The following is a 24,998-nucleotide window of genomic DNA, read 5'->3' as shown; positions in this document are numbered from 1 at the left end:
GGTAAGCCAATTGGCATTGAAAGTGCATACTTCTTTTTTTTCATTTTCCAAAACACCTATCTTTGCCTTTACCTTTACAACTAAATTGCATCTGATTTTGTCCTCCAAAGTTGGCCATAAGTGAGGATCATTTGAATTATTTGTGCTAATACTTTGAGTTTTAAGCGAATTAGGAGGGTTCACATGGGGGAAGATTTACTAATACTGGAGATTACAAATTTTGGTACAGTTCTGCATAGAAACCAATTAGCGTTCAGGTTTTCTTGTCAAAGCTTAATTGAACAAACTGAAGTTAGAAGCTGATTGGCTCCCATGCAGAGCCACACCAGATTATGAGTGCTCCAGTTCTAGCAAATCTCCACCATAGTGCTATAGTTTTCTGTTGCTTGAAAGACAAACGCAAACTGCTTGTTGTCACTGTTCCAAAAAATGTGGTCTCTGAACTTTCATTAGCCTCAGCAGAGCAATCACCTCTTGATCTAAGACAGTGGTATTGACATTTGTAATTGCACCAGTTGAAATTGTGTTGCCTCTTTCTTGTGAAGTAATGCGGTTTTCAGAAACTTTACTTGTGCATGGTTTCAGTCATTTCTGCCACTGCTGAAATAACTTGGTGGCTTCTTTATCTAATTATTTATTTTGTTTTCAGAATAATGCTCCAGATGTTTTTTTTACATTCTTTAGAGAAGAATAATGCAAGTAAAGTTCCAATCAAACTGTTGCGTTACTTTAATGCTTTTAGCCAAAGAATGCAAATTATTATTATTATTATACAAGATTTATATAGCGCCAACAGTTTGCGCAGCTCTTTACAAAATGAAAGTAGACATTACAGTTGTAATACAATTTGGTTCAAGAGGAAACAGAGGGCGCTGCTCGTTAGAGTTTACAATCTATTAGGAGAGGGTTGAGTGATACAAAAGGTAATAGCTGTGGGGGATGAGCTGATGGAGGAAATAAATGGCGGTTTACTAGTTAGAAGCAGGATAGGCTTCTTTAAAGAGAAAGATTTTCAGGGATCGTCTAAAGGTAGATAGATTAGAAGACAGCCAGACAAATTGGGGTAGGGCGTTCCATAGGATGGGAGAAGCTTGGGAGAAGTCCTGGAGGTGAGCATGGGAGGAAGTGACATGGGAACTAGAGAGCAGAAGGTCTTGAGAGGATCAAAGAGAGCGGTTTGGTTGATATTTTGAGACCAGGTTAGTGATGTAGCTGGGGGCAGAGTTGTTGATGGCTTTGTAAGTGGTTAGTATTTTGAATTTTATTTGTTGGGCGAGTGGAAGACAGTGGAGGGATTGGCAGAGGGGGTAGCAGACACTGAACGGTTGGTAAGGTGTATGAGCCTGGCAACAGTATTCATGATGGACTGGAGGTGGGATAGCTTATGTAAAGGTAAGCAAATGAGGAGGGCGTTGCAGTAGTCGAGGTGAGAGATAACTGGGGAGCGAATTAGGAGCTTTATGGTATCATTGGTTAAAAAGGGGAGTATTCTGGAGTTGTTCCGGAGGTTGAGGCAGCATGATTTGGACAAGGATTGGATGTGGGCCTGAAAGGATAGTTTAGAATCCAGGGTTACACCTAGCACCCTGGCATTCGGGGATGGGTTGATAGTTGTGCTATTGATCCTGACCGAGAAATCACGGGAAGAGGCACGTGGGGGAGGAAATATTATGAGCTCAGTTTTGGATAGATTGAATTTTAGGAAGTGGTGTGATATCCAGTCTGATATGTCTGTTAGTAAATTGGTGATACGTAAGGAGACTGATGGGGTGAGCTGAGGAGTAGAGAGATAGATTTGTGTGTCATCAGCATAGAAATGGTACAAAAAGCAAATTGTGCTTTTTGTAGCAAACAAAACATACAGTGCAGACATTGATAAACCATGTTAAATAAAGAACCAACTGGCCTTGTGCAGAATCTGCAGTTTATTTATGTATTTATTTATTTATTTTATTGATATTTCAAATACACACAAAGGTGAGTAGAGGGCTTGGCATCAGCAATATGCACCTTTGCGTCAGTGACAGAAGGTTGCTTTAATGGGTCCTGCAGTTGGTCATTTGTATCCAGTGATTCAAGAAGATCCAGACCTTGACAGATGCTGTGTTTTACATGCTGTTTTTCAAGTATCCTTGTAAGTATTTAAAGTATTTTAATAAAAAGATTCCTTGGAGACTCCGCATAAGGCCAGTGCACTCTCTTGTTTCCTTTCTAGTGAGGCCTGAAGAATTTCCCATCCTGGAGACAGCTGCAATGTCGAGAACACTACTGTCTAATTGCAGTCCTGCTGGAGTACTGTATGTGAAGGAATGTTGAACAATTAGCTACCATTAGAAGTGTATCCTTCAGTACTTGAGTGCTGGCTTGGAACAATTTTTATACATTGATAAACCATATGTACATATTGTACACTAAGAATAGCAAATGCGGTGACTATGAATATACTGCATGCAATGTGTGCATCTGTAAAGGTAGGGATGTTCTTGCAGTAATAGCAAATCACAAAATGCAGACTAAAATGTCCTAATACACTACTAAAAAAAAAGGAACTATTGTCTCATTAGGAGCATGCTCTGACATTGTCAGGCATGCATACAAGCATGTGGGGGCCATACAAACTACTGAGTACCATTTTGAGTTGCTGCAATGAAATTTCAGCAAAATGGACTAGCCTGTTGCATAATTTTTCCACTTTGATTTTTGGGGTGTCTTTGAATTCAGTCCTTTGTAGGTTGATAATTTTCATTTCCATCAAACGATGTGGCCTCCTTATGTTCCTAACACATTACTCAGTCCATATCAGTATAGATATCCAGCATGATATTTTTTCCCATTGACATAGTATGTGTTTTAAAGGGTTCCTTTAATTTTTTTGAGCAGTGTACATTTTTTATATGTGCATAAAAGTAAAATGCAATCAAGTCTGAACATTCAAAATCTGCAATGAACGCACATTCAATGTAAATGAACTACCCAACTGTCTTTAAAAAAAAGTGAAAATATACCTTACGCTCTCTTGAAACACAGCCAATTGCCTCCATCTAACATCTAAGTAGTTCATCAAGTGATATTGCACAAGATTTTATAAGCACTCTATTCCATACCATTGAATGGCAGCTACAAAACAATTCTATGCTAAAAAGAGGTGATAGGGGAACCACCAAAACAATTTGGATGAAGCTAATGAAAATGTTCTATTTTATAAACAAATGTTTACAAATGCAAGTAATAAAAACGGTACATTAAAGTACATTTTCTTTGCTTGCGTTACTTGTCTTTCTGATACTGCTGTCAGTGTCCTCTTCTGGAATTCTGTTCAAGACAAGCTGAATAAATGTAGCTAAAAAAATACTGTAAAATTCTAATTGAAAGTGGACACCCTGATAATGTATGCTGGCAGCTACCACCTTCCTCTGTTAGTGTAGTAGTTACAAAGCTCCCACAGTTTTCTGTTAAGCCTGGTATGCTTGTCTGGGTGCATAAGGAACTGGACAATTTTGATCCTTTTGTAAATATTGTTGTAGATCCTGTTGCAACACACACACTCACAATGAAGAGAATGTAGGAGTAAAATAAACCTGAAAGTGTTGCAGTAATAGTAACCCCCAGCATTGGTTTTAGTGGGCAAAACAATAATGACTTTGGTGTCAGTAAATGCAACGATTGACCCTCTACATTGGTGTTAATAACTGCAGAACAATCCCCTGATTTGGTGTTAGTTACTGCAATATTAACCTTCAGCATGTGTCAGTTATCAAAATAATGGCCCTCAGCATTGGTGTCCATAACTGCCAGCATTAGTGCCAGTGACCACAATAATAACCCCAGCGCTGGTGTCAGTGAACAAAATAACACCCCAGCATTGATAATCAGTGACAATGCTATTTAAACCTCCCTTCATTAGTAGTCGGTGACAATGATGCTAACCCCCCCTAACCTTCCTTCTGCATTATTGGTCAGTGGCCATAACCCATAGTTTCTAGTCCATCTCATGAGTAAGCAAGAGAGGGTAGCTACAAATCAGCAAAAAAAAAGGGAATTTGAAGATCTGGAGGAGGCTGAGAGCAATACATTTTTGGGTGACAAACAAATGGCAACCACCCAAACCTATAACTAGCCTTTGCAGCAAAGAGCACATGGTAGGGCAGCACACATGAAAAACAAACAAGTCGCCTGATAGGTTACACCCCCTAGCTGACAGCTACAGGAGAGCAGAAAATGATATCTCCTCAACCATCTCAGCAGGTATGTCATATTTCATATCTAGACGTTCAGCAGATGCGTCTGCATATTAACCTACTAGTGGCAAGGCTGATAAATGCACCAAGTGTAAGTTATGGGTCATAATATCAACTTGTTAGGGATTTTGGTCCTAGCTGGGGCCTCCGCCCACAACTCCCTCCCCAAATGAGGCGATTGATTCTCTGCTTCAAGGAGACACCCTGCTGAGTTGCTAGAAAAGCTGTTATGCTTAGAGCAGAAAGCTAAGCTGAGTTGAGCTAAGTTGAAGATTCTCCCTTGTAACATCGAAACCAACTTTGGGAGATAAAGCACCCTTTTGGCTCAGGAAACCTGAAAGCTGCTTAAACCAAGGCTTTTGGCAAGTACTTTATCTATCTAAATTTCTTTCTGTTATCTCTTTTCTGTGTTATTGCTCTCTGTTTATTTATATAAATATTGGCTACATCTTTTTCTGTAAATATTTTTATTGCACCCTTTTGACCTTTTAGTAATAAATCTTACTTTATGAAAGTGTTGAACTGTTTCTAAAGCTCTTTAATGCAAACTAAGAATCCCTGCCTCTGAAAAGCGCTACTGAGTCTGTGTTTTAAACTTCGGTATATCTCTGCCTGGGGTGACAGTGGTATACTGACGCTTATGCAAACAGCATAGTGTTATTGCTGATATTGCCTAGTTTCCTCTTTCTCTGTACAAAAAGGAGGTGGTGGCAGTGTGAAGGGTTAATTGCGTAATTAACCTGACCCAGTAACAATCGCACCCAGGCTGCAAGCACACAGATTGTGGTCCATTAGCTGGAAGATCTCTGTGCAGGGTGCAGCTGGGCGTGGCATTGTTACGGACATGACAGCGCGGTTTTAGATTGGCTAGTCCTTTGAGCGAGTTTGGTGAGAAGGGCTGGGGTCTAACGCTGCAATCGTCACACATATGACAGATATGAAAGAGGCTGGAGAAACTGCGGACAACATTATGCTGCCTGTAGCATCGTTCATCATGACCGTTTTGGTGGTGGGTCAGTGATGGTCTGGGGAGGCATGGAGGGATGCACAGACTTCTACTGACAGCCATTAGGTATCGGGATGAAATCTTTGAATCCAAAGAGCCAAAGAGCACATGGTAGGGCAACACACATGAAAAACAAACAAAACTTCCCAGCTCACTTACCAGCCAGCCTGCAACAAACAATATTGTCTCAAATAGGAGCACATACAGCAGTAGACAGATATAGGGCATGTGAGCCCGCTCCTCCTCAAAGGTACAGGGACGCACGGGACACCCAGCAAGAGCATAATGGCAGCTGAAGGTATCCTATGCATCCCTGCACCAATTCACCAACTATACAAACTAATGGCAACCATCCCAATCTATGACTAGCCTGGGGGGTTCAGAAACATATCAATATTAAGTCCTTTTTTTTTTTTTCTTTTTTATGAACAGGGAGATATCTTTACCATAACTCATGCTTTACTCACTGAGTTCTGCAGCACTGCCATTCTACTTTATGGCCCATATGGCTGCCCCCCCACCTGTTCCACTGCCCCCCCCATCTGTCCCACTGACCCCATCACTGCCCTCCTGTCCTACTGCTCCTTCCTGTCCTACTGCCCCCCACTTGTCCTACTGCCCCTTCCTGTCCTACTGCCCACCACCTGTCACACTGCCCCCCTCCTGTCCTACTGCTTGTTGTGAGGGGGTGCAAGTAGCTAGTTTTGCCTACTTGCCTAGGGCGCAGAATAGTTTAGCACCGGCCCTGCATATAGAAGTGAATAAATTAAGAGCAGGTGTGGAACACATGGGACACCCAGCAAGAGCACAATGGCAGCTGAATGTATTCAGTACATCCCTGCACTTTTTTGAGTTAAGAATACATACTTGGAAACTTTTTTTTTTTTTTAAGTTTTAATTATAGAAATATAAGAATAGTTTATTATGATGGTAGTTTATGCAGCATATTTATCCCTATACATTTTCTATTTTTTTTTTGTTAAACATTTTAGACAAAATATCCTTGCTGATCATACATGTTCCATACTATATACACTGTGGCATGAAGCCTTGAGCTTTCAAGGTTATCTTTGATTCACTGCATATTGTATATGGCATAACAAGAAGAATTACAACTTGTATGGTTAATATCTAGAAGCCTCTAATTCCAGGAGGGAATATATTTTTCAATAAAGACTGTATCTGTTTTATGTTTTCAGTTCTGACAGCTGATATTCCAAAGCATTTATGGATTTCATGTGCTTATCAACACTGTTAAAAATCCAGATTTATATTTATATTAATAAACCAGTGTATATGTGAAATATATTATTGGGTGAGGATCCTATTGTGCCTTCCTTATGGATGATAAGGGCTTCTGACATATGCCCAGAGGCAATTAAACTTGTTGGAAACTCTTTGCGTGAGAGAGGGGTCCAATTGCTCTATTTTCCACTGAGAAATGGGAAGTGGTTTTTTGCAGCATGTTCTGGCCTAAACTGCAATTTGCATGAGGATGTGAATATGTCCCATTGCCTATTGTTCTTGATGAGATGTAAATGCTTGTAAGTTCAGCCTAAGTCAACAAAAAAAAATAAAAAATATACATTTATATACGGAAAAAAAAAGAACATTTGGGATAGCATATCTATTATTTATTTCAGTGTTATTTCATTTATTAAAGGAAAGGTATGTATAGTAATAAAATAATGAAAACAAAAAACATTCATAAATATCCCTACTATACTGTCACTGTGACACAAACTTATAAACCTTATTTAATTTTTCTTATTGGGCCAAAATACATTTCAGTGTTTTTCTAAAGTTCAGTCTAGTGGATGTTTTTATTTCAATCCTCTAAAGGCAAACTTGACTCCTCACTAGAGGTTTGGGGCAAGGAGAGTTCTTTAGTTTCATTCAAGTTAGGGACAGTGACAAACCACCAGTGTCCTGGTGGAGGTTGATAAGTATTTTTCAGTTCTTACGGTGAATTCAGAGTTGTCAGCTGGTTGTAATTGTGAAATATATGGCTTTAACAATGTTCAGTGTAACATGCAAATCCTACTTTAATTTCCTTCTTGTTGCAACAGACAAGCAGGGCTGATGCTTCCACTAAGCAAACTAGGCGGCCGCCTAGGGCGCACTACCACCTAGGGGTACCTGGGCACAGCACAGACCGGCACTCTCTCTGTGATGAATGATCCTCCAGCTGAGGGGAGGGGTGGCAGAGAGGAGGAGAGTACAGAGAAGGACAGATAAAGATGCCCAGTGTCTGGGTCCAGTGTAGCAGCTGAGCTGCTGCTCCTTCCAGTGTTCCTCTCAGACTCAGTCCTTACTGCAAGGCGGCTGGTGGCTGCTGATCACTGTGGTATTCCAGCCCTTTTTTTCCCATTTATCAGCAGAGGCAGAGCTGCGCCTGCGGCGGAAGGTAATGTCTGACTCTGATGTCCTGTGTCTGTGTGAGTATGACCTGGCCGATCAGCCATCCATCACATGTGTACTGTCAGTGAATGATGACATCATCATGATCCCAAAGTCTGCTCTTCTAGTGCCTGCTGGACCTGCTGATCTACGTCAGTGTTGGTGGTGGTGTGCTGTGTTCGATTTGTCACTGTGTCACTCAGTTCAGGTGTTCTCTGTGTGTGTGTGGGCTGGGCTGCCTGCTGCCACAGTGTTTTATCTCCCCCCATTGCCTGGGGAATTCCAGCCTGGGATCCAACACCTTCCACTCATTGAAACTGTCACCCTGCCACTGCCAGCCACAGATACAGTCCATCCGTGACACTGATTTTGTCTTTAATATTGGTGCTGGTGACAGCTTATGGCACTTAATTTTGCAAATTAAAAAAAATGTAGCAGTTTCATGTTTTGTTAATTTAATATTTTCTACTGTTTTAAAAATATTTTTTTTTTTGGGGGGGGGAGGGGGCACAAGTAGCTGGTCTTGCCCATGCGCAAAATAGTCTAGCACCAGCCCTGCAGATAAGTGGATATACCTGGTATGGGATGACTAATGATTTTCTAAGGAATAGGCCCCCAAAGTGTTTGTAGTTTACCTTTCTGAAGGGCTCCCTTCTGTCACACAAACAATTTATCGCAAATAATAAATGGGGTAACCCAGGTTTTTTCAGACTTTGAGACTGTTCCTTCTGCCTTTAATGATGTCAGCTGGTGAACAGCTTCCTGTGTCTTACTGGGTCTCACTTTCCAAATCTACATGCCAGGAAGTCATAAAGTTTTCTTTGAGTACACCATAGCACACCTTCCCTTCCTACAATTTTGGAGGGTTGGTTTGATGTTGCAACACCTTGGTTATATTATATTGATATGTAAGTATTATATGGCTTTAAATCAAAATTGTCCAACATGCAGTGTATATGTTTGCATGTTCTAATGATATACATTGTTTCAGATTACATTGCATTGTCTGCAGAGTTACCCCTGAAGAAGGAGCTGCAGTATCCGAAACGCGTCGGGTACTCATTTAAAATCTCTGTAAACATGTAAAACTTTGTAATAAGTTTATTCTCCCTGCCAAAGCAAGAATGCCATGAAATCTGCTTATGGAGTCTCCTGGTATATTCATGTCACATATTCCAGGATATGTCGGAAGAGTGCTAGAAGAAGAACCTGGTAGTTCATTCATTTTAGGGGATGGCTGCAACAACCAGAAAGAGGCAGCTGGCTACCAATGACGTAAGCAAGGAAAATGTTGGTACTTAACCAAGCATGTGGCAGTACAGCAGCAGATTACAGAACTACACTGAGTTCAGTGGTCATGAGAATGCAGTTTTTGGTGGATAATCCAGTGAAAAGGTAATAGGGGTTTGAAAAAAACACATAGGAGTGGAGTTCTTCTTTAAATCTGACATTGCCTGACAGCTTAATGACATTGCTGGAAAGCAGATCGAATTTGGAATGCACATGTAAAATAGGAAAGTGTTCTTTGAATTAGACTTGAGAAGCATTGTGAACTGTTGGTATACTGCAGTAATGACTTGACCGTGAGAGCAAATTTCTGTCGTATGAGATCTCATGACAGTTTACTGACAGAGCATGCAACCTTTCATAGCTAACAGCCTGATCTTGTTACCTACATATCTGTCAAAGCGTCTTCACACTGGTGTCAGTGAAGTTGCTAAATGGCCCATGACCGTCAAATATCATTCCATTATGTATTCAGCATCACTAAAAATTATGTTGAGATCTCTACAGAACATCTTTTATTTACTTATCATGTTCCTGTATACTTAATAAAATATAACTAAAGAATTCTTTTTTTAGTTTTGGATAAAGTAGAGAGGGATTAGAACATCTCTCAGTTTGTATTGCTGTCTGTGTCCCTATAGTCACCTTCCAATAGATACATTAGCTCTGTTGACCGTAATGACAACCAGGGTTTCCCTCACTTTGGAGGAATTCCTTATTGCTTCCTGTTTTGGCCATGGGACAGAAAATGAAGGGAAATCTCCCCAGTGAAGCACAGATGGCAAACAAAAACTGATGGGGGATATAACCCTCCCTTACACTATCCAACATGCTAAATAAATAGCCTTTAGCTCTACTTTATTGTTTATTTCTTATATCTGCATAGCAATGGAATATTATTTATCACTTGATAAAATACACATAATGCTCTATATCAGTCTCTTCCCCTGAATGACTTATGATCTAACTTCCCTACCACACACACACTGTAGGAGTAATTTGATTGGACACCACTTTGAATCATAGAAGAAACTTGGAATATACTTACATAGTTAGTCTGGCTGAAAATAGACAAAAGTCCATCCAGTTCAACCATAAGAAAAAAAAAGTTATAATCCTACACCCACAGTTGATCCAGAGGAAGGCAAAAAAAACTCAGCAAAGTATGATCCAATTTGCTCCTGCTGGGAAAAAAATTCCTTCCTGATTCCCCGAGAGGCAATTGGATATTCCCTGGATCAACTTTACCTATAAATGTTAGCATCCAGTTATATTCTGTGTATCTAAGAAAGAATCCAGGCCTTTTTTGAAGCAATCCACTGAGATGGCCAGAACCAACTCTTGAGGGAGTCTATTCCACATTTTCACAGCTCTTACTGTGAAGAAACCTTTCTGTGTTTGGAGATTAAATTTCTTTTCCTCCAGACGTAAAGAGTGCCCCCTTGTCCTCTGTGATGACCTCATGGTGAATAGCTCTACACCGAGTTCACTATATGAATCACTGATGTATTTATACATGTTGATCATATCCCCCCTTAATCTCCTCTTCTCACTGTGGAAAAGCAATAGAAGCAGACGGAAACATACAATCACTTTAGCATAAAAACATGTTGTATTTAATACTAATACTGTATACTACCAATGAAAACATGGATTCTGTTCTTAACCACTTGCCCTGCTCAGGATTTAGCCCCCTTCCTGACTAGGCCATTTTTTGTGTTGTAGCACTGCATTACTTTAACTGACAATTGCACAGTCATGCAACGCTGCACCCAAATTAAATTTACATCTTTTTTTTCACACAAATTGAGCTTTCTTTCTGTGGTATATGAGTGCCTGTGCATTTTTTATTTTTTGCGCTATAAGCAAAAAAAACCTACAATTTTGAGAAAAAAAACAATATTTTGGACTTTTTGCTATTAAACATGTACAGTAAAAAAATAAAAAAAATTAAATTTTGTCATAAATTTAGGCCAAAATGTATTCTGCTACATGCCTTTGCTAAAACAAAATCCCAACACGTGTAAATTAATTAGTTTATTAATTAGTTTATGTGAAAGTTATAATGTTTAAAAATGGTGGTATAGATACTGGGATTTTTTTTTCCTACTAGTAATGGCGGCGATCAGCAACTTTTAGTGGGACTGCAGGACTGCAGAGAGCATTCTGACACTGGGGGGGAATTAACTCGGTGTCACTGACAACCCCAGTGACACCAATACAGTGATCAGTGCTAAAAAAACATTACTGACACTGTACTAATGACACTGGTCAGGTAGGGGTTAATGTGAGGGGCGATCAAAGGGTTAACTGTGTGTAGAAAGTGTTTTACTAGGGGGCGGGGGGGTGTGCATCACTGTAAGCACACTGATCAGGATGGCTGTGCTGTGCACAGCCATCCTGACCAGTATGCCCGAGCTGACAGGGAGGAACAATCTTCCTCCCCATCAGTGATTGTCGGTAATCACCGGGCACCAGCGGGTAATCACCGGCCAGGACCCAGTGATTGACATCCGCAGTCGCGAATGGCAGCGCAGGTAGGGCCTGCATGCGGCTTGAGCATGCCCCCTACCCGGAAATTTAAATCACGTATATATACATGATTTTGTGCACCCATGCCACCGTGTAGAAGTATATCTGCTATACGACAGCGGGGAAGCGGTTTAAGAATATAAAGAATCGAAAAGTGCAGTGCCACTAAAATAAATGTGCATAAACCCAATATGTGATAAATAAAAATATCCAAAATATATATATAAAACAGGGCCCACATAAATAATGTCTCAGTGAAGAACTTATCTGAAAAACAGTGTTGCGCTAGCGCATAAACACAATATTCATGTACATATAAACATATCAAAAATATATATAATAAAATTCCTTATAATTGTGACAGTTCAATCAATTATTGTGCTTGATTAAATGTGTTTGATATAGAATGTGCTCCAAAAAAAACTTCAGTGCTCCACCGTAAAATCTGTGCACCTCCACATATGGATAAGGATGGTCATCACCTCATAGCATGGACCTATAAACTATATAGGTCAACCAAGCAAAATGATTCCATCAAAAAGGCTCCAGATGAACTCATACAGGCACCTCCATAGATGACACTATAAAAACAAATCTCTTCGCAGCTTAAACTCCACATATAAGGAAGAAAAGGACATATCCCATAGTGTAATACCGTTTTAATCTCTTAAAAACATGTAGGGAATAACACATTGTTCAGATAAGTCACAAGCATAGAGAACTTCCGGTCCAATCATGTGATCGGAAAGACGTCACTAAGCTCCGCCCCACGCGTTACACCACCAACCACGTGGCTTCGTCAGGGAAAAGCTCTTAGATTTTACGGTGCAGCACTGAAGTTTTTTTGGAGCACATTCTATATCAAACACATTTAATCAACCACTATAATTGATTGAACTGTCACAATTATATGGACTTTTATTGTATATAGTTTTGATATGTTTATATGTACATGAATATTGCGTTTATGAGCTAGCGCAACACTATTTTTCAGATTGGTTTATTTTGAGTGTGGGATCACTTATAAGTCTTATTGTAGCAGCTCAGTGGATATTTTTTTTGTTCGCTTTTTATGATAGCGCACATTGTTTTTTTTCTACATTTATCCAGTAAAGAACTTGGTGATCTGCCATGTTCACAAGTGAAATTCCTCCTCATATAAAGCGTTCAGAGGTCTGTCACCGTCTCCCTGTGAATTCAAAGCCGGAACAGATGGCTGCCATTACAACAGCATAAACACCTTTATATCCTGTCAGAAATCATCAGTGTGTATTTGCTTCCCAGTATCTGTGTACAAAGGCACCTCTCAATGGGACTGAGCTGTGATCAATGGTTCACTGGGAGCAAATAAATCTCCAATAATGTAGTATTTATTAAATTCTGTAAGAAAAAAAGCAATGAAGTCACTTTCAGTGAAGCCACTGCCAATCTGGGATCATGCAGCGGTGTGTATTCAGCACTAGAAACTATTCTCCAACGCGTTTCATCCAATAGGACATTATCAAGGGGTCATGTTTTTCACAGCGCAGATATTTCTTTATGATTTTATTGTTCTTATGGAATATAAATAAAAATATCTCGTCTAATTCAAGTTTGTGGAGTAAAATGAATAATCATTGTGCTTATCTAATTGGATGTTGCTCATGGGTGCTATGTGATACACCATGGCACAGAGTACAAAATCCGTGTTAATAAAACAAATTTCCTATTAGCGCCATGGCACAATGTGCAGGGTAAATAAACTACTGTACAGTTCATAAATCAGTCCAATTCAGAAGAGAACACACAGTTTGATGATTATCATTCTGTTTTCCTTTCTGCCCTATACCCTGGCCTGTCAATTTGAACTAATGTATTGAACCTATTTGTTTGAACATTTAGGGAGTTGATTTACTAAAGACAAATAGACAGTGTACTTTGCACGTGCAGCTGTTCCAGAGCTTAGTAAACAAGGTGAAGCTTCAGTTTGCAAAGAATTCCCAATCACATGCAAGGAAAAAAAAGCATCTTTGCTTGCACATGATTGGATGATGGAAGTCAGCAGAGCTTCACCTCATGTACTAAGCTCTGGACCATTTGCATTTGCAAAGTGCACAGTCTATTTCCCTTTAGTTAATCAAACCCTAAGGGTTTACACTACAGTATATGTTGTCTCTGCCTCATTTTCACCTGCCAGCATCCGTGTCTACATTACACTTCTGCCTGTTGATTGTGGACTTGGCTTGGATAACCCCTCTGATTCTGCTTCCCTTCTTATACTGTGGATCTCGTCCTGTTAGTGCATCTGTTGTATTCTTTACCTGTGTATCTTATCTCTGTTACTGTTTGTTGCTCCAAGTTACAACCTTACTTTTGTACTTAGTTTGTTTCTGTTTTCCTGCTTTCCTTTCTCTGTCTGTGTACCCTGTATATCTGTCCTGACACTCCTGCTCCAAGTGATTCATTGGGGTAACCAAGCAGGATCAAACACATACAGAGGACTTCAAAATATGCCTAAGGACAATTTTCTGGCAGCAGCTTTCTTAAAGTGGAACCTCACCCCAAAAAAATCTGAAGAATATATTTAAAAAAATATATATTTTTAAAAATATATTTTTTTAAATATATTTTCCAGATTTTTTTTAACATATAAAAAAAGTAATTTTAACATATATTTTTACATATATTTGTAAATGCATTCCAAAAATGTAGATTTGTATTTTTAAAGACATATAGTATATTTGAAATGTGTTTTTAAAAATATTTTTCATATATTTTGTAATAAAAACACATTTCAACATACAATATATATATATATATATATATATTGAAATATATTGAATATGGCCAAAATTGTAGCATTTAAAATATATGGCAATATATTTGGGAAGAATATTTTTTAAATATTTCAAATATATTTTTATTCCATATGGGATTGTTTGATACTTTTTGGGGGGATGGGCGGAGCAGGTACCAGGTTTTGACAGATACCTGCTCCCACTTCCAGTTGGGTCACTGAGGTGGTGTGAGCAGAAGTTTGGCCTTCTCCTTCCCCTGCAGCCTTCTGAGACACATCACAGGTCCCAGAAGACTACGGGATCATTCACAAAGTGCTAGTGCATGTGCAGTGGGAAATTGGCTGTGAAGCCATGAGGTTTCACAGCTGGTTTCTTTTACGTAAGATGCCAGTGTTAGGAACCTGAAGCAGATTAAAAAATCGTCTCAGGTGAGGACATCGCTGGATCCCTGGACAGGTAAGTGTCCTTATATTAAAAGTCAGCAGCTACAGTATTTGAAGCTGCTGGCTGTTAATTTTTTTAGGGAAGACTGTAACTCCTCTTTAACCACTTCCCGTCTGGCCCATGTACATAAACGGCCGGAAGGGAGCAGTGCAGAAGCGGGTGACTGTTTATAAACGGCCTCCGGATTCACTGCCCATTCGTGTTCCCTGGGATCGCTGTACCATGCGCTGTTGAAAGCAAACTATTCTACCCAGTATGGACACTCTGATGTCCAGTCCAGTATGGACACTTTAGCATCAGTGCAGACACCAACAGATTCAGTGCTGTATCCTAACATAATTCTAAGGGTGTCTTTGACACCTTTTATGACTTTCCCAGATAACATTCAAAAGAAGAGCTGCTGATAATTTTTTGGATCCATGGTAAGGTGCCAAGTTTGCTTCCTGTAGGAGACATGAAGATACAGCACTGGATATGACTTCCCAATATATAATGAGAGCAGGGGCGGACTGACCATTTGGAAACTCGGGCACTGCCTGAGTAGGGGGCCCCATGAGATGCCCCTGGTACCTTTTTTATAGGCTTTTTTGAGTTTGGGCAAGGACACAGGGGCCCCATGATCCCCTATTGCCCGGGGGCCCCATGAGTTGTCAATCCGCCCCTGAATGAGAGCAGTGCTTATGAAGCCAAATGGCTTGTATCCAGTAGTTCTCTACACAACAGTGGCTCTCTCATGAGAGGTCACCTGATTTCAGAAGTCCATATTCATTTTAACCACAGAGGTCACCAAACGAAAACACAAATGATCCAATAATTTTTTCCACTGCTCAGAGTTTCTAAAGATCAGCAGGCTGATGCACAGTCTGTGGGTCTGAACCTCAAGTAAGTTCACAGAACTTTTAAAAAGAAAAAAAGAAAAAAACATGTTAATTAGATATGGTCTTCATTCCATTGAGATCAATGGAACCTTTTTTTGAGGCCCAGAAATATTATACACTGGACCCTATCTTAGAAATGTTGAGTGCTCCTGTTGTTTATAGTTTGTCATTAAATGAGCATGATGGTATCCTCTATAAATGTTATAAAATAGGATCAATGATGAAAGTGATACAGTATCCTTCAATATAGAAAAATAAGTCATCCTAAAACTTTTATTACTGACATTTTTCAACTTAAGATTGAAACCCATAATAATATATAGCGTACTGTAATGTAGGATAACAGACAAAGTTTCCTTTGTTAGAGAGCTAAATTAGGATAAACCTTGCCCCTTGTCTAAGGGCAAGATAGATTTGTGGTATTTGTATGAATGATTTTTTTCTTTAACATCATTATCTAGTATTGATTTAGGAGTGTTCATACTTCAATGCTATGAGCTTGGGCACTCAGTTGTGGTGTACAGGGAATGCTGAGTGTTTGTCTAGATAAGAAACATTACTGTAGTTGAAGGATTACAGGCATGAGAAGTATTTTTTTTTTTAACAGAATGGGTTGTTTATTTCTTTTTATAAGGTTACAATAAGGTTGTATTTAAATAACATTCATTCTTATGACTTTATGTTCATATTATTTTTTTTTGCAGTTTCTTATCATTCTAATTCTTATAATGTCATAGCAACCATTTTTTCTTTTTTTAATATCATGTGTCTAGAACAGGGGTGGGCAACCTGCGACTCTACAACTGTTGCAGGACTACAAGTTCCATTATGCCTCTGCAAGTCATAGCTGTAACTGTCAGTTTTGCAATGTCTCATGGGACCAGTAGAGTCATGCTTGTGTCTTTGCAATGCCTCATGGGAAATATAGTTCCACAACAGCTGGAGAGCCTCAGGTTGCCCACCCCTTGTCTAGAAGGTGGCTTTACATAGTTACATAGTTAAATAATTAGTTTGGCTGAAAAAAGACAAAAGTCCATCCAGTTCAACCATAAAAAAAAGTTATACTCCTCTACCAACAGTTGATCCAGAGGAAGGCAAAAAACCCAGCAAAGCATGATCCAATTTGCTCCAGCAGGGGAAATAAATTCCTTCCTGATCCCCCAAGAGACAATCGGATATTCCCTGGATAAACTTTACCTATAAATGTTAATATCCAGTTATATTCTGTGTATCTAGGAAAGAATCCAGGACTTTTTTAAAGCAATCCACTGAGGTGGCCAGAACCAACTCTTGCAGGAGTCTATTGCACATTTTCACAGCTCTCACTTTCAAGAAACCTTTCTGTATTTGGAGATTAAATCTCTTTTCCTCCAGACGTTAAGAGTGCCCCCTTGTCCTCTGTGATGACCTCAGGCTGAATAACTCTACACTGAGTTCAATATATGAACCACTGATGTATTTATACATGTTGATCATATCCCCCCTTAATCTCCTCTTCTCAAGAGAGAATAAATTTAGTTCCTCTAATCTTTCCTCATAGCTGAGCTCCTCCATGCCTCGTATCAGTTTGGTTGCCCTTCTCTGTACTTTCTCCAGTTCCCCAATGTTCTTTTTGTGAATTGGTGCCCAAAACTGAACTACATATTCCAGATGAGGTCTTACTAATGATTTGTACAGGGGTAAAATGATATCTGTCTCTCTGGAGTCTATACCTCTTTTAATACAAGAGAGGATTTCGCTCGCTTTAGCATGCCACTATTAAGCTTATGATCTAAACAAATGTTATTAAAAATAATGTTTTTAACATAACACAAGGGACATACATTGGACTCCAATGTGCACACTCTGAGCCCAAAAAATGACTCAAAAATGGTTAATGTACAAACCCAGAAATAGAGGACCAGGAACTATGGCAGGAAAGATAAGAGACCAAGGATCTCTAAAACCCATTAATGTCTAGATGGTTGATAGCCAATTCCCTTGCTATCTCATGTCTAATGTTGGATTCTTCTTCAGGCTTGCAGGTGACTCACTAGCCATGTGCAGTGGTGTCTTGGTCATCTGTGTTTTAAGACTACATACATTACTAACATGGCCAGATCTAGCCTGCATGATCTGGGGGTGTAGTAAAAAAGGTCAATGAGCCTGCTTTAGAAATTAAAAAAATGATAAATTTAATAAAGACAATGAACTAAGTAATGACAATGAACATGAACACATGCCAATAGTATGTATTGCAGTGTTCAGAAGTCAGGAGGAAGTACCACATAGGTCAGTAGTATGTAATGCACTTTGTCAAGGTCAGGCGTAAGTAACACAGAGGTCAGTTGTATGTAACGCACTGAGCAGAGGTCAGAAGTAAGTATCGCTAGGATTAACATATGTAACACACTGTGCAAGGGTCAGAAGATCAGATCTGGGCACGCTGGCCATGCGCCTGTCAATGGCCTTTTGATGATGAAACACGTAGGGAGGAGTAGCTTGACTCCAGCATGGGGTGACATCATTGTGTTCCGGAAAGACAGCAGCCATCTTGTCGGTTTGAAACAGTTCAATTGACATGCTGGTTTTTACTGAAGTTTTTGTAAGTGCAATTTTGAATAAATTTCCTGGTTGAGCTATTTACTACACTATGAGTTGGCATCTTTTCTCCACATGGAGTTTTGTTACCCAATGGGAGGTTTGTTGTCTATAGATCTTATGAATTGTAGAAGTGCCTGACCAGTCATTGGAGGGAGCCTGCATTCAGGAGCTCGTGTTACATCAGTTAGGCCAGTTTGCTGCGTTATTTGACCAGTCCTTCGGGTGGTCAAATTATCTGGTAAGAGGCTTTTACTGTATATTGAGTGGAAGGTGTTGGTCTCCCCTCTGGATAAGACTCTCTCTTTCAAGCACCAATTCATATCTGCATATGTGGATCCTATATGGACTTTTTTTAACGCCACCTGTGTGTTTTTAGCATTGTTTTTCTTTTGATCTAAATGAGATATTTATTCATTTTCATGTTATTGACAGCGCTGCACTTAATTGTTAATATTTGATACTTTTTGCTTACTGAATGTGCAAGCTGCTTTATTACTTTGAGCCTGGGTTCACACTGATGCGGTCTGGAATTCATCGCAACCCTCCTGAGTCCTATGTACTGTGTGTGCATTGCAGAAGAAGACTTAGAAGGGCTGCTACAGCTGTTCTGATGGCTGTCAAAGTTACTGAAAGAATCTGCTCCGTGTGCAGAGTAGGGATAAGCACTCCTCCTCCTGACCATCCTGCTCCCCCGAGCTCTGTGTGTAATGTGGGAATCCCACAGCAGGATGGTCAGGAGGAGAAACGCTTAGCCCCACACAATGTTCTGAGCATCCTGGGGGGCACAGCCCACCTCAGCACCCCCTTAGATCCTGTCTTTCTTACTGGTGGAACAATCCCATCCACAAGCAAGAACTGCCTGCCCTGATTCATCATCCAAAAAATTAACTTTATTTACACCACGCTATTACAATATGTATCTAGCTTATTATCAATCTACATCCCACCGGTGATATATTTTATTTGCGTGGACAATCTGTTCTAAGGGGTGTATTTATGAAACAATTTCAGAGCTATTCATCCTGTGAAAGTGCATGTACTGAGAATGCTGGCAACATCAAATGTTACTAGGCTATTTTCACTCCTGGTCTGATGTCCTTCCTTCATATACTAGAAAAGAGTGAATCAGAAAAATACAACATTGCAACCACTAGAGGGAGCTGATGATTATCGTAGATAAGTATTTCCTATGTTAACAAGCTTCCACTAATGGCCATAATACGCTATTTTCCTGATTCATGGTATTCCTTTGAATGAAGAATATCAGACCTGGGGAGAAAATAGCTTAGTATCATTGGATTTTGCTAGCATTCACACAGAACAAATGTACATGTAGTTTCTCAGGACAAAGGGCTCAGCCTTTTTTTTTAGTACACTTATGATCAGCTTTGCGCCACCGTATATTTTTTCCTTTACTCTCATTATCAATCACCATTGGTGATTGCAGTGCTTAAAGTAGTTCTAAAGGTAGAAGATTTTTTTTTTCACCTTAATGCATTCTATGCATGAAGGTAAAATACCTTCTGGGTGCAGCCCCTCTATCAGCCCCCCCCCCTCCCCTTATACTTACCAGAGCCCAATCTCCAACCAGCGATGTATATGAAAACCGCAGCTCTCTTGCATCGCCCTCTCCTGATTGACTCACACAGCAGCAGGAGCAATTGGCTCCTGCTGCTCTCATTCACAGCCAATGAGGAATGAGGAGGGAGTGGGGGTTGGGGCTGAGCTGCGCTTAGGGTCACTTGGCAGGGGGGAGGAGCCGGGACCGCCAGTGAGGGACCCAAAAAGAAGAGGATCGGGGATGCTCTGTGCAAAACCACACAAAGCACAGAGCAGGCAAGTATGACATGTGTAGAGCCCTCCAAGTCAACTAGGGGGAGCTAGATCCTGATTGTCAGAGAGGAGGGCTGAGTAGCAGCTGGGTGTGATAGTCAAGAGGTTAAATTCGGGTCAGGGCTGAGAGGCCAGCTCCTCTGGAATTTACCCTTGATCTAGAGCTTTGGAGGAAGGTCTAGAGGCAGTGGGTGGATCTGAGGAGTGGCTGGCTTGTACTCTTGAGGGATCCTGGCCAATCCCCAACAGGAGGTTTGGCAAGGGACTAGGGCAACCCTTAAGGGTTATGTAGCCTGCCCAGGAGCAGGAGTAGGAGGGAGAAGATGTAAGAATGAGGTTGAAGTGCAGGAGCCTGGGAGGGAGCCCAGGCTTAAAGGGTTCACCTGAAGGAGTGATGCTGGAAAGGAGCAAAGCTGTGAACTTATCTGGCTCTCTGAGAGAGGACCATCTGGCAGAAGGAAAGGAGCAGCCCATCTTAAAGGCCTGGTAGCAGCCACCAACCCAACTGCAGCACAGGAGAAGGACACAGTGAGTACACTTACACCCCCTAGGCCAGAAAAGGGAGACAGCATTTGGGTGGGAAACCTAACTCGCTCTGCAGCTGGGACTATTGCCCTTCTATTAGAAACTACTAGATCCCCTGTCCAGAGATTCCTCCTCTGGTGTTGGAGAGGTACATTGGGAGATGCTGGCTAGCTCTCTAGAAGAGGATTTCTATGTAAAGACTTGTAATATAGTTCAGGAAGTTTGTCCTTGGGCATCCCATACACCCCTTACCCTATCCAAGTTCTAAACCCCTAATAAAACTTCAAAAACAAAGCCCAATGACTGGTTTCTGTCTCCTGGTACAAGTCTGAATGGAAAATGCATATTGCCTGACTGTGAAGGACTATAGGGTACCCAAACTTCAGTAACTCATAAGAGGGTAGTGCTACACATGTTTGTTATTTTTTTTTTTTTTTACAACCTTTAGAATCACTTTAATCAATTCCCTACAATAAGGTTGTGCTAGTACAACTTTTCACTGTATTAGTGCTTAATAGCACTCTTTAACCTTTATTTAGTAATAGTACATCTTTGAACCGACAAAGCGGAGTTAATGAAATGTATTTCTTGTGACATCTATGTGTACATGAGAAAACAGGAGATGCAAACCACAGCCTGAGACACTTAACTGATTGCTGAAAATACTTTTCTGACTTGTTGGCCATCTTGTCTATAAATTAGATTTAATTAAAGTGTTTACTTTTTCCTGACGAGTGACAGTTTAGGTTCTTGACTCATTAAAAAAAAAACCCCAGTAAAAAGAGCAAGCTGCAAGTCAAGTATGATATCCACTGCACGGAATAAATCTAAAATAAATGAACAGTAAATAAGTAAGTATATATAAATAATCTAATCTGAAAACCACATTTGTTTATTTTTATAAATATAGGTGTATATGTTATGTTCCCCAAGCCATAATGAAAATTTACAGTTTACTATGTATTGAACTTAAGCTTAAGCTATTTATTTTGTTTTGTCCTAATGGGAAATTGTCATGATTGCATTTTTTGTAGCACATATCCTCACTGGGCTACTACACAGATTTGGTTTAACCTCCTCGGCGGTCTGATTATTTCCAATTTTTGGTGCTGAAAGTGGTACCATTTTTTTGCATGGAAATATGTAGTTTTTTATTGTAGGCTGTAATTTTTAGGAATAACTCATTGAAATCTGTCCAAACAAGAGTCTAGTAAATATTCCGGATATGATAAAACTTGAAACACGAAATCATAAATTATAATTTATTTAATAAGCATAAAAAATAATAATATAATAATAATAAATTTAATTCAATAATATAATCAAACCAAAAACACTGAAATTTGAAATACAGAGGCAAATTCGCACATCGCTGAGCAAAGTCGCAAAATCGTTTTCAGTGTCTGATGACGAATTTCCCCACGAATCATTATCACTCAATTCTGCAAGTGGTTCTAATTTACTACCGCTGTTCTCTAGCTGGTCTAAAACTGCTTTTGACATAAAGGGACGCTTTTTGGACGCCATGGACTTTTCTAAGTTTCCAGGCAGAAAGAACAGTCAAAATGTAGGCAGGGCACAGGACAAAGCAGTAGGGACAAAATATATGTGAAATGCATTGAAACAGCAATGTTTTACTATATAATAATCATTTTTAAAAAAATGACATTTTTTTTAAATTTCAAATTTGACGCCGGTTCCGGCGCCCATATGTCCCGACGTCACAGGGACCGGAACACGGAATCCGGATGCCGGCATCGGCCGGAGGAGATGGCCGGGGACGCTGCAGGGGACACAATCGCGGGAGCAAAGGACAAGGTAAGCGCTGCAGGGAATCCCTGTGCAACGCTGCATGGTAAACCCGAGTGTAGCTCGGGGTTACCGCTCCTGGTACTGAAATTTTACCCCGAGCTACACTCGGGAATACCGCCAGGGAGGTTAATGAAGGTGGTCTTCAAATTTTAACCAAGTGCAAGGAAGTTGGGTATCTACCAGGGCCAGATCTAGCTTTTTGGATGTGGGGGTACAGTAAAAAATTTCAGGTGGGCAGTGGATGGGAGGTCAACAGGGGAGCATACAGGGGTCAGTATGGCAGTGTACAGGGGGGCAGTAGGGCAGAGGACCTATAATATATTCCTAAAGGAAAACCTACCCTTTTAAACAGTAAAAACAATATGTAAACATTGACAATAAAAACAATACTAATAATAAATAATCTGCCTGGTTTACAATTAAAAAGTTAAAACAGCATAACAAAATGTGACCAAGACTAAGATTATGAAAGACATGGGGTACCCTGGTACAGAACAGAAAAGTTCTACATCTGCACAGTAGGGGGTCTTAAAAGGAGATTGAACAGAATCTGTGCCTGCTGTATACAATGCACACAAAATACTAAATACTGCACCACAACTGACAGTCTCACAGACACAAATAAACCTCAGGACAAAAGATTAAATTAAACATTTCCATTACATATGTTTTTTATGCACACAAAAAGGATATTTTTTGTCTTAGGTACTGGCTGAATTTTGATCCACGGTTGATCTACCAATCAACTTCTGTACAACCAGCCAAAAGATTCTGCTTGATCAGCACTGCTGGCTATGGCCGGCAGCAGTGATCAGTTTATTTTGATGTCAGGGAAGTCCCCCTGCTGTCAGAACACAATACCTCAGGGAGAGTGATTCCCCCATCCACCTCAAGTGTGTGGATGGAGGAATCAAATAAAATGACTAATGTATGGGCTGCCTTACCGAGCCTTCCTTAGTGAAGAACTTCATTAAAACCAGCAACTGTTGAGACAATGGACACCTTGGTTAGGTCTATGTACAGCATAATGTATAGAGCACAGGGATCAGGAGCAAGTAAAATACAAAACAACATATGGAGTGCAGCAGTTAGGATTGCCACGTTCACAACAGAGTCCTCCCTTACATCAAAGTCCCCAGCTTTCCCCCATACATCAGAGTCACCCCTTACACCAGAATCCAGCAGAGTGCCCCCTACATCAGAATCCAGAAGAATGCCCCCTTACATTAGAATCTGGCCGAGTGCTTTCTTACATCAGAATCCAGTGGAATGCCCCCTTAAATCAGAGTCCAGAAGAGTGCCCCCTTACATTAGAATCTGGCCGAGTGCTCTCTTACATCAGAATCCAGTGGAATGCCCCCTTAAATCAGAGTCCAGAAGAGTGCCCCCGTACATTACAATCTGGCAGAGTGCTCTCTTATATCAGAATCCAGCAGAATGCCCCCTTACATCAGAATTCAGCTAAGTGCCCTCTTCCATCAGAATCCAGTGGAGTTCCCCCTTGCATCAGAATCCAGTGGAGTGCCCCCTTATATCAGAATCTAATGGAGTGTCCCCTGCATTAGAATCCAGCGGAGTGCCAACTTACAATAGAATCCAGCAGAGTGCTCCCTTACATCAGAATCTAGCAGAGGGCCCCCTTACATCAGAGTTCACGCGTTTTTTAAGGCAATTATTTTGAATATAATAAAAACATGTCATAGTTACCTGTTCTATGGAATGGTTTTGCACAGAGCAGCACTGATCCTTCTCTTATTGGGTAACTTACCAGTGCTCTTGGTCCCTCACGCCTGCTGAGTGCCCCCACAGCAAGCTGCTTGCTCTGGGGGCACTCGTGCGTGCTGGGTCCCGAGCCACCTCTATGAGTCTATGAGAGACACAGAGCATAGTTTGGCCCCGCCCCCTGTTCTCTTCTCACTGGCAGTAATTGAAAGCAGCAACACTGCTGTGTCTCAGCCAATGAGCAGGCAGAGATCCAGGAGAGCTTCTGTTCTTGTACATATAACTAGATCGGGATAGGGTTCAGGTTAGTATGGGTGGGAGCTGCACACTGAAGGTTTTTTACTTCATGCATAGAATGCATGAAGGTAAAAAAATATTCAGCCTTTAGAACCATTTTCAGTTGTCCCTAAGTGGTAACTGGACATAAAATCAACTGGGCATGTGTGTGAAGCTCCAGGAAGAACAAAGGGGAGAAAAACAGGTGGGGGAGAGAAGGGAAGAAGCCGGTGGCTGGCTTCAAATCTCATGCCCACACATCCCCTTTGCCAGGCACAGCACTGGCTGCACACCGAGGACTGCAATGTGGTTGGGGCAGAGACAGGGGTGGAAGGAGGCGGAAAAGATCGATCCTCCTCTGTCTATAAAATCCTTTAAACACCTACATTATATTGCCAAAAGTATTGGTATGCCTCCTTTTACATGCACATGAACTATAATGGCGTCCCAGTCTTAGTCCGTAGGGTTCAATATTGAGTTGGCCCACCCTTTGCAGCTATAACAGCTTCAACACTTCTGGGAAGGCTGTCCATAAGGTTTAGGAGTAATTCATTCCAAAGGTGTTCTATCGTGTTGAGGTCAGTACTCTGTGCGTCAGTACTCTGTGCGTCAGTACTCTGTGAAGGCCAGTCAAGTTCCTCCACCCAAATCTCGCTAATCCATGTCTTTATGGACCTTGCTTTGT

This window comes from Staurois parvus, unplaced genomic scaffold (assembly GCF_062004578.1).
Source record: "Staurois parvus isolate SC_StPar_1 unplaced genomic scaffold, SC_StPar_1.0 ptg000287l, whole genome shotgun sequence".
In the NCBI taxonomy this organism is placed as follows: domain Eukaryota; kingdom Metazoa; phylum Chordata; class Amphibia; order Anura; family Ranidae; genus Staurois; species Staurois parvus.
Note: the sequence above shows the minus strand (reverse complement) of the source record.